Consider the following 8939-nt stretch of genomic DNA (forward strand, 5'->3'; position numbering starts at 1 on the left):
GTGAAAGAGACAGAATGGTACGATTTTTTTTTAAATCTATTCATAGTGAAGAAACTGCAAAGATATACATTAAAATGTTCTTCGTGCTTCTCTTTAGAATACAAATAATTTTTATTTTATGTACATCTTTCTGTATCTTCCAAATTATTTTAATGATCATATTGCTTTTAGAATCTGAACGGAAAAATGTAAATAACCTTGTTTTTATTAATGGAAACATCAGGTGCAACTCAAGAAGAAAGACTAGGGAGGTGCCAGTGACCCGCGCCACTTGGGGGCGCCATGGGCCGCGTGGCACGGGACGTTTCAAGTCCGGGCGTCACCGCGAGCACGCAGCCTGACCAGGCCTCGCAGTGGGACGTTGGGAGCCCGGTGTTGGCAGATGCTGTGGCTAGGAGGAGTCCAGAGCCTCGCCCCGTCCCCGCGGGGCTGAGCCACAACTGCTTAGGTAGGAGGAGAATCATTAAGGTCTGCCCAGTTAAAGCCTTTCTCGTTCAGTGGCTGGGTGGGAAGGAAGGGAGATGACCCTCAGGTGAAGCTGGAGTAAGTTGGGAAAACAGGAGCTCCTTTCTTCCTGCCCATCCGAGGAATGAGGAATGTTGCTTATAAAAAGCACTAGTAAGTAACCAAGAAATCATCTCCTGCAGGCAGTTAGAAGACAGGTAGTTCCAAAGTGGTTCCCTGTCTGCTGCACAGGCTCACCCTATCCTTCCCCACTCTGGTGAGAAAGTGAAGACTGAGATCGCCCTTGGTTTCCCAATAACAGATTTTTTGTTTTGTTTTGCTTTATTCTAATATATATTCCCTAATAAAGTGTATAATTTGAGGACGTCTTCTTCTAGTCAAGTGGGAGTTGATGACTCCTAATTCGGAGTTCACATTTTATCATTTGTGATATGGGTTGTCGTCTCCTTAACCCATAATATCACTGTGGATTGAAGGCATTGAATGTCAAGGAGTAGGATATTAGTGAGAGAAACAATCCAAGCTCCCTGTAAGACATAGACCATGTCATCATCTCTGTATGCTAACATCACGCCTGGCATAAAATGCGTGCTCTGAAATGTTTGATGTATGAATGAGCAAATGAATGACTGAATGTCTTTCACAAGGACCTTGCCATTCAAAGGTTGGTCAGCGTGAACAATTAAAAATAGGTTCAAGCTTTGTTTAAAATTTGCATTTTATATTTATTACCCATTAAATGTTAATAGGTGTCAGTAAAGGTCTCTGTTTTTGAAGCACCAGGGAAGTGTCTACCATTTTTAGTAAGCCTTAGTTTGAAATAAATGCATGAAAACTTTGTATTGTAAGTGGTTTTGTTTAACCCTTTATGATTAAATTTAATGTACTAACAGTATTATAAAACAAACTACCCTAAGTTCATTAAGTTGTTCATCTTCTGAGCAGTGAAGCCAGCACCTTGGAAATTGATTATGACTTAAAAGAAAGCAATAAATGAGCATGAACTGTGAGACACAGAAACTTAAAATGATCTCCAGGCATAAACCCACAGTAATCCTCATTCCAGGAGTTTACTGTTGTTGTTTGTTTGTTTTTGAGACAGAGTCTTGCTCTGTCGCCCAGGTTGGAGTGCAGTGGTGCCATCTTGGCTCACTGCAGCCTCCACGTCCTGGGTTCAAGCTATTCTCCTCCCCAGCCTCCTGAGTAGCTGGGATTACTGGCATGTGCCACCACACCTAGCTAATTTTGTATTTTTAGGAAAGACGGGATTTTGCCATGTTAGCCAGGCTGGTCTCAAACTCCTGACCTCCATCGATCTTCCTGCCTCAGCATCCCAAAGTGCTGGAATTACAGGCGTGAGCCACCGCACCCAGCTGTTTTTTCTAATTAAGATGCACAGTGACTTAAGCTACATTCCTCTACATAGAATTTGGCTGCAAGTTGTTTTTTTGTTGTTGTTATTCCTTTTATGTGACACATCATTTTGAAATAAATGAATAGGTACCCCAACAATTGTAGGCCATAGTAACAAAAGCAATGCAAACACCATATGCTCAAGGGTTTTTAAATCCTTTTACATCAGAAAGCCTGGAGTATTGTCTTTCAAATAGTGTAGAATATATTGAGTCATCTTCTCAGAAAGTAACGTTCAAGTTGTAACATTTTGCACTCACGAAGAGCTTCTGAGTTTTTTTAGGGATGTTATAAAATAAAATATTACAGCAGTCTAGCTTAAAGATAGCAAAATAAAGACTATAATTTATCATAGCTCTAGCTAAATTTCAAAATATACACAATGAATGAGCATGAGCCATCTGTCTAATAGAGCATTTTTCTAATTGTCTAATTTTTTAAAAAATTGCTGAACAATCATAACAGCAATAACAAAAACGATGATAATGATAGAACAATAGTTAACATTTATTGAGCGCTTACTATTTTCAGGCAATCTTCCTATATTACTCTTCTCAACAATTACGTGAGGAAGATATTATCATTAACTCCATTTTGTAAATAAGAAAACAGAACCCAATGACTATGACTAGTATCAGAATTCCAATTCTCTATATAATGGGGAAAATTATTGTAAAATTAATGGAAGGTAAAGATTCAGCTTTAGCTTTACATTTTAGAAAGCCTCCAGAAGTAAATGTATTTACATACTCTATGATGTAATATACATTTATGTACACCTATGTACATCTGTCTTGACATGTGCAGAATTCACGTATTTGAACCACTAATATTTCACGATTTAGGCAACTTTGAAAGGTAATTGAGTTGATTTGACACAGGATAGGTGTTAGAAAGCGTCTCTTTAACCTTTATGAGTAGAAACTGAAGCTGAAGTCACACTGTCATCTAGAATTGCATGAGAAGTGGAAAACTGATACGGTTTTAAGTAGGCCATTTAAAACGAAATGTTTCAGGAAGACTTGTATTATAATTACTGAATAGAAATCGGCTCCTGATTTCAATTTCTTTTCATAGACAAATTAGTTATTCTGTCTTGCTGTTTATTTTAGATTTACCGAAATAAGTTCTGCATGTGCCTTTCAAAAATAAGCTTTATTTTATGGAATCAAAGTTCAGGAAGATGAATATCTTACAGAGAAAGGGAATTGTATATAATTCTGAGCTGATGTGTTTAAAATGTTTGAAAATAACTTGTTGAAAATATTGGCCTCACTTTTCTTCAGGGACCGTTAGCTCATTACTGATTAGGAAGATAGTTCCACGTGTTAGCTTAAAAGTTACTGGCACTCAACCTGGTCTGTATTTCTCCGCCAGAATAACTTTCCTTAGGAAATTCCACATTGTGGGTGTTCGTCTGATTTTACATGCATGAATGCTTCAGTGCTCTCCCACCGGTTCTCAATTAAATTCCTATTAGCCAGCATAACTCAGGCAGAAGAATTCAATGCTGTCTTGAATGATCACCGAAGTTATAGCTTAAGAAGACATTGCATTATCACCCATCCACCCCCCACACCGCCAACACCAAGAAAAAAAGTATGCATTTAACTTGTTAGAAATCAGCTCAATTTTGTTAACTTGAAGATGTAAGGAGCAAAAACATGATATAAATCACTTCTCATTCCTGTTGAACAGACATTTGGAAACCTAAGTTTAAGGTGAAGAAAGAAAGGATTGCCATAGTCCTCTGTAACATACATTCCCAAACATAATACATCTGGTGTCTTCTTTAGGGAGATGTCTCTCTCTCTCTCTCTCTCTCTCTCTCTCTCTGTGTGTGTGTGTGTGTGTGTGTGTGTGTGTTGAGAGTCCATGGGATCCCCCTCAGAGAAGGAGATAATGGAGGAATAAACACATAGAAGGCATCTGAACCTTCTTAGGTATTGGAGCCAAGGCTTAATTAAAGGCTTTCAAAAGTTCCAATCTCTCAGTTAATTTCCTCACCCTTTATATTTACTGATGTAGTTAACAGTGGGGCATCATGTTAAACATGAGAGTCATTACCAGATTGAAAGAAAAGACTTGAAATACATTAAAATTGACACCACTTATGCATGTAGAAAATGAGGAAGTTCTAGTGTTCATAGACGCTTTCTCTTCTGCGGCTGCTATTTCTTTTCCTGTTTTCCTCCCATAGATCCTGCCTTCTGTGGACCTTTCTGTGATTCTGTCTGTTGTTATAGAATTTGTCTAACATCATAGTCATCTGATTTTGTTCTTTCTTATCTTTCAGTAGCAGGTGATCATTTCTGTTCTCCACCTATTTTTCTACCACCCTCATTTGCAATATTTTTTATTCTTCCAGATCTTTCACATCCACAATATTCCTTCAAGATAACGGGATGAGGTTGGGATATAATGGGAAGGAGGTGCCATTTGAAAAGAATCCCTCAGAGCCTGATTCATCTCTTCCTCTAGGCTTGAGAGTGCTGCTTCTTTCTGGGACATTCCCACCTGGTGGTGTTGCCCTAAACTGGCATAGGGCTGATTTAGATGTACAGTGATGGTAGAGGCAGATTTATTTTGATAGCAGAACTCATCAGGCGAGCTCTTTAGGCCCCATTTCTACTAATGTTGAAATGTGGGAATGTAGAGAGGGATTATTTAAACTTTCTCATCAAATACAGTTCAGTAGTGTTTTTAAATGGGTTCTTTGGGTACATTTTTTCCTCTCAAGTGGTCACCATTTTTCCCTCCTTCTCAAGAGAGAGGACAGGGAAAGCGTATTCATCTACTTGGTGGCTGCAAAGGGAAAGGGTCTTGAGTCACTGTCTTCGCTGGTTCCCACTGGCCTCTCTTGAGACCCTTCTTCTTCCCACCTTCTCCTAGGACTGGGTGTTGACTGAGGTAAGGCTGAACCTGAGGTCATTGGTCTGGTCGTTAGGTCACCCTATTTTCCAATTAATATAACAAACAACTGCAGGGAGTTTGGGTCATGAGAAAGCAAGCACAGAGGTTTTATTCTTCCCTGTGCCATAGCTAAATTTAAAAAATTATGACAATAATGGGTATGATAAAATAGTTAGAATTAATGAATGAAGAAGACCTAGTATCTGACAGCACAAGAGGATAACTACAGTCAATAATAATTTAACTGTACATTCAAAAATCACTAAAAGAGTGTAATTGGATTGTTTGTAACACAAAGGATAAATCCTTGAGGGGATGGATACCCCATTCTCCATGACATGATTTTTACACATTGCATCCCTGTGGCAAAACATCCCATGTACTCCATAAATATATACACCTACTAAGTCCCCACAAGCAATAAAAATAAAAAATTATTTTTAAAAAGATAGCATAAAAATAAAAGTAAAAAAAAATAATAATTATGACAATGAAAGCGAGCAACTGCTACATGTCCTGTGCAGTTTGCCCTGGTTTTTAGAACCTTCAGAAATGTAATCAGGGAATCTCTTTCAGTCTATTTACCATACACACAGTCTGATAATTTCCAAGTCACTAACATGAACTGCATTTCATTTGTTTTGTGTGGTTTTACCCTCTTGGAGAATTTTGAAGAAAACACCTCCTAACTATCAAATCCTTACCCTGCCTTCTTGCTCATATTCTTAGACAATGCAAAGATAGTAGGTAAGGGAGTAGGGGCCATGTGTTTAGGGAAAACTTGCCTCAGGTAAACTCAGAGTCTTCGTATGTAAAATTTCAAGCTGTCTTGACCTGTGATTTTCTTACTGTAAACTTTCCGTCAATACATAACATACATTTGGTAAAAGGCACAAATGAAGACAGATTTAATCAAATGAACACATTGGTGTAACCAGCTCTCAGATCCAGAAATGATGGTACCAGTAAGCCCAGGAGCTGCCCCTGTTCCATTCTAGTAACCACTCACCAACTCAAGGGCAACCACAAATCTGACATCTAACACCACAAATTAGTTTTGCCTAAATTTGATCTTTATTTAAATGAATCATACAATATGTATTCCTTTGTATCTGGCTTCTTTCACTCCATATTTTATTTGTGAGATTCCTCCATGTGGTTGCTTATAGTTGTAGTTCCTTTATTCTCACTGCTAATAATATTTTTCCATTGTATAAATATACCACAATATTTTTATCTTTTCTGTGATTCATGGGCATTTGGAATGTTTTCAATGTTATTATGTTATTAGGTTGCTGTGAATAGTGCTACTGTGAACATTCTAGTATGCATTTCTGCTGGGTATATAGGAAAAAAACCTGCCAGTACAGAGTATAGGAGAAGAAGCAGATGCTCTCAAACAGCTTTCCAAATTGGTTGTACCCTCTTACATTTATATCTGCTTTGTGTAAAAGATCCACTTATGCCATATACTTGCCAATACTAGGTATTGTCTGTCTTCTTTTAGCCTTCTGGTGAATTTGTTGTGGTATCAACCTGTGGTTTCACTTTGCATTCCATTGATGACTAATGGGAGTTAATAACTCTTTCATGAGTTTACTGACCATTTGGAGATCATCTTTTGTGATATGTCTATTAAAATGTTTAGCCCATTTCTCTACTGGGTCTTTTTCTTCTGTCTTCTTTCATAGAAGTCCTTTATGGGGCCGGGCGCGGTGGCTCAAGCCTGTAATCCCAGCACTTTGGGAGGCCGAGGCGGGCGGATCACGAGGTCAGGAGATCGAGACCTTCCTGGCTAACACGGTGAAACCCCGTCTCTACTCAAAATACAAAAAATTAGCCGGGCGTGGTGGTGCGCGCCTGTAGTCCCAGCTACTCAGAGGCTGAGGCGGGAGAATGGCGTGAACCCGGGAGGCGGAGCTTGCAGTGAGCCGAGATCACGCCACCGCACTCCAGCCTGGGCCACACAGCGAGACTCCGTCTCAAAAAAAAAAAGAAGTCCTTTATGGATTCTGGATACAAGTCCACATCAAATATATGTACTACAGATATTTTCTTTTATTCCATGAATTGTCATTTCATTTTTAAAGATTTGTTTTGATGAACAAAAATTATTACATATAATGTAATCCAATTTATTATTTTTATGTTCTGTTCAAGAAATCCTTGCCTATCCAAGTCATAAAATCATCCATTTTCTTTTAAAAGCATTAATGTTGTTTTTTTTTAACATTTACTTTTGCAATGCATTTGGAATTGATTTTTGTGCATTATGTAAGATAGGTAGCAAAATTTATTTGCTGCATTAGATTTAGGTCAGCACCATTTATTTAAAAAGCCATCATTCTAGTTTTTGACTTATTCTGTTTTCTGTTGCTATAGAAGAATACCTGAGACTGGGTAATTTATTTTAAAAAGAAGTTTATTTCGCTTACAATTCTGGAGGCTGAAAAGTCCAGGAAACATGGCACCAGCATCTGCTGTTTCTGGTGAGGAACTCATGCTGCATTACCACGTGGCAAAGAAGCAAAGAGGAAGCAGACATGCAAAAGGAAGACCAAACATGAGAGGCAGACTTGCTTTACAATGGCTTTTTTTTTTTTTTTTTTTTTGAGGCAGAGTCTTGCTCTGCCACCCAGGCCAGAGTGCAATGGTCCAGTCTTAGCTCATTGCAACCTCCACCTCCCGGGTTCAAGTGATTCTCCTGCCTCAGCCTCCTGAGTAGCTGGGATCACAAGAACTTACTCCCTCGCTCACTCAGCATTAATCTATTCATGACTCAGACACCTCCCACTAGACCTCACCTCCCCACACTGCTGCATCAAGGTGAAAATCAGGCTTCCAACACATGAACTTTTAGGGGACATGCTTAAGCCACAGCACCCCCATTGCATGCCAGGGTAACTCTTGTTATAAATTAAATGAACATTTATATGTAGGTCTACTACTGGACTTTTTCTTCTTTTTAGGTGGTGTAATTTATCCTTGCATCAAAGCCATGCTGCCTTCCTTATTATAGCTTTATTTATAGTAATTCTCAATATCTGGACAAGTCTGTCAGCTTTGTTCTTCTTCAAGATTAACATGGCTATTCTTGGCCCTTTTTATTTCCATATAAAATGTGAAATTTGTTGTGGCTTGACTTATGAGTGAGCTATGGTCAATTTTGGTAAAAGTTTCAGGTGCACTTGAAAAGAATGTACATTCTGATGTTCTTTGTTTCAGGATTTCACATCTGTTTATTAAGTCAAGTTTGTGGCTTATGTTACACAGATCTCCTATATTCTTGAAAGTTTTCTTTCCTTTTTCCTTTCTGTATTTTTTTGTCCGAAATTCCATCAGCCATTGACAGAGGTGTGTTACAATTTCCCACTGCAATTGGAGATTTGTCAATTTCTCCTTTTATTCATCAATTTTTATATTTTATGTACTTAAAAGCCGCGTTATTCACTGAAGACAGATTTAAATTGTTCTATCTTCTCCTTGTATAGTTCCCTGTCGCATCCTTAGGGATGAGGGGACATAAACAAGTAAGTAACTTGGGAGCTCAAAGGAGATCCTGCAAGGCTAAGATTCAGATCTCTGAGGAGACAGTGTGGCCGGGGTACGTCACTGAGATAGGGTTTGCTTGTCTCAGAACTAGGAAAGCAACATGGCTGTGGTGATGAAGAAATTTGACAAAAGAATGCACTGACTCTGCAGGCCACCACCGCATCTGTAAAGGCTGCCTAGACCCCTACAAACAGAAGCATTTGCTGCTGGCAGAAACGGAAAATTCCAAGAAGGAAATGTCCCTTCTTCCTCTTTCAGCTTTGCAGTGTTTCTCCAGTACCCTCTATTGGCAGAGCCTAACTTTCAACCAGCTGGAAAAATAAAAATGTAATCTGCAGATTTCAGTTCCAGTATCACAATACAGAGTGATGGGTAGGTTTGGAGCTGAGGAACAATAAATTAATAACTAACATACCTTCTGCATTTCTAGTAATGCTTCTTTCCATAAAGTCCACTTTGATTATTAGTTAGCCATCCTTTATGTTGGTTGATGTTTGCATGCTATATCTTTCTTCATGGTTTCATTTTCAACTTCTCTGTGTTCTCATACTTAAGGTGTATCTTTCCTAAGCACTATAGAGTTGGGGTTAGTAATT

At 38.6% G+C, this 8939-nt stretch overlaps 1 protein-coding gene across 1 annotated transcript in view; it reads left to right on the forward strand.

The window, feature by feature from the left end:
* The first annotated feature begins 282 nt into the window (after positions 1 to 282).
* Positions 283 to 8939, forward strand: part of SPATA16 (spermatogenesis associated 16) — a 254565-nt gene continuing 245908 nt past the window's right edge. The window contains exon 1 of the mRNA XM_011968612.1: positions 283 to 448. The gene's annotated coding sequence lies outside the window, so the exon portion shown is untranslated. The remainder of the gene's footprint in view (positions 449 to 8939) is intronic.

This window comes from Mandrillus leucophaeus, unplaced genomic scaffold (genome assembly GCF_000951045.1).
Source record: "Mandrillus leucophaeus isolate KB7577 unplaced genomic scaffold, Mleu.le_1.0 Scaffold850, whole genome shotgun sequence".
NCBI classification, from domain to species: Eukaryota; Metazoa; Chordata; class Mammalia; order Primates; family Cercopithecidae; genus Mandrillus; species Mandrillus leucophaeus.